Here is a 2,457-nt window from a genome sequence, read left to right on the forward strand (position 1 = left end):
TGCTTGCTGGGATCCGATGAATATTGAATGCTATGGTTAAGTTGATTATAGACTTGTTTATATGTTATTTGTGATCTTGCATGCTCTCCGTTGCTAGTAGATGCTCTGGCCAAGTATGTGCTTGTGACTCCAAGAGGGAGTATTTATGCTCGATAGTGGGTTGATGCCTCTAGTAATCTGGGAGAGTGACAATAACTTCTAAGGTTGTAGATGTGATTTTGCTAGAAAACAACAATTCTTTATCCAAGGATAATTCTATTGTTTACTTTACACACTATACTTAATGTAGTAATCTGTTGCTTGCAACTTAATACTGAAAGGGGTGCGGATGCTAACCTGAAGGTGTATTATTAGTCATAGATGCAGTTGGATTACGGTCTATGAATCTTGTTGTAATGCCCAAATGAATCTCATAGTAATCATCTTGTCATGTACGGTCCTTATTCTGTCAATTGCCCAACTGTAATTTGTTTATCAAGCATGTTATTTATCTTTATGGAGAGACACCTCTAGTGAACTGTGGACCCTGTTCCTTTCTTTTACACTGATAAATCCATCTAATGCAAATGCATGTCCTTTTTATTGCCAACTCCCACGGAAATTGCAAGCACTATTCTCTTTATTTCACTGCAAACAAACATCTCTCTCCACACTATACGTCTAATCCATTGTTTTCAGCAAAACCAGTGAGATTGACAACCTCACTGTAAGTTGGGGCAAAGTATTTTGGTTGTGTTGTGTGCAGGTTCCATGTTGTTGCTAAGACCGGTAGTGCGCCCTGCCAAAGTCAGCCAGCAACACCTTCAGAAGTGATTTTTTTCTCCTACTGGTCGAATAAACCTTGGTTTCTTACTGAGGGAAAACTTGCTGCTGTGCTCATCATACCTTCATCTTGGGATTTCCCAACTGCGTGCTCTGCACAACATCAACACACCATCAAGTCCACCAAGTGGGCATGTCCCACCATTTTTAACCATCACGGGATAGGTCACGATTTCAATACTCATTACTAATGCGGGGTTGCAAGAATTTGTCTATCAGGATGCCCTGACCTATCGTCGCTTAACTTTGGAGTTGTTGACGACATTGAAGCACACCATGCTCGCATTCTCCAGGAGCACGAATGAAGGTTTTGATAGAGTCACCTTCCAGCTGATGAACTGTAAGTATGACATGACTCATAGCGAGTGGTGTGGCCACTTCGGATTCTTCAATGTATATGGCCACGTCCGCTCTGCAAACCGATATTTGAAACCATCACCCCTATCTTATTTTCATAAAATGAGAATATTTGAGAATACCCATAAGGGAAGTCACATTGAGAGTTCCGTAATTTGCTATTTGTACTATGTTATTGCTAACACCTTGTAGGCACATGGTGAGTACACAATAGTCAATGAGGATGACATGATCATCCTCGCCAAAGCTATTATCCCAAATTGTAATGTGACACCAAACTTGGGAACCATTATTCTTTTCCACTTGGAATACCAAGCTAATCAAGCCCAAAAGGACATAATCTGTGGAAGTATTGCAACTATTCTCTCCACCTCCCTTTCTATCATGTAAGTGGACTTCAACCTTTGGAAGGTGAGAGACCTGTTTCTTATACTACCCTTTGAGATGTTGGAAAACTTCATAGAAAGTGAGGTTCATTCTTTGTTCATATTCCTAGAGAAGAGCATTTGTTGCCGGCCTGCACCATGTACAAAAGAATCTACTCGCTTGGAGGCTCAATCGTCAACATGAGCAACCTCGACGACTTCCTCTGCGACATCACGTTAAACTTGTCACAGCACTTTGACTAGTGGAGTCAATAATGGAACTCCGTGAACTACCCGCAGCCACCACAATGATCTATCTAGCCGGTTTGGAACAACTTAAGCTTGGGGAAGTTGTTGAGACTTCTACATCAAGAGGTGGTGTCTTTTTATATTTATGTTGTAATAACTGAGGTCGTATTGCAGCTCATGAGAGTTTTGAAACACTCATGTTGGCTTCGTCCCAATACTTAGCTATTTATTTTTATTTTCTTTTGGTTTGCCTTTCTTTTATTTCCTTTCTTTCCTTTCTATTCCTTCTATGTCATACACAAAAATCCAAAAATGTTTTTTTCCTTTTTTCCTTTTTTTTTTTGCTTTTGGTGTTCCAAATGTCATTCATATGCACCCAAGGATTATACGACAAGGTTGAGCCTCTTGAGATTTGAAGGAAGACATCATATGGAAGAAAATTGGAAGCTCATGAACTTGAGGTATGTCTTCAGATCTACTCCCATCTTTAATTTTGGATTGCTTTTGCTAGAATAGTGGTACTGTTAGGTATTATAGTTATAGTTAAGTTTTTATCAACTTGTATGCTTGGTTTAGTAGTTGCTACTCAATTTTTCTTTTAGAGAACCAAGTCCTTCCATTGGAAACATATGCAAATTAAATAGAACACGAGAAAGTCTCTCTT

This window comes from Lolium perenne, chromosome 3 (genome assembly GCF_019359855.2).
Source record: "Lolium perenne isolate Kyuss_39 chromosome 3, Kyuss_2.0, whole genome shotgun sequence".
NCBI classification, from domain to species: domain Eukaryota; kingdom Viridiplantae; phylum Streptophyta; class Magnoliopsida; order Poales; family Poaceae; genus Lolium; species Lolium perenne.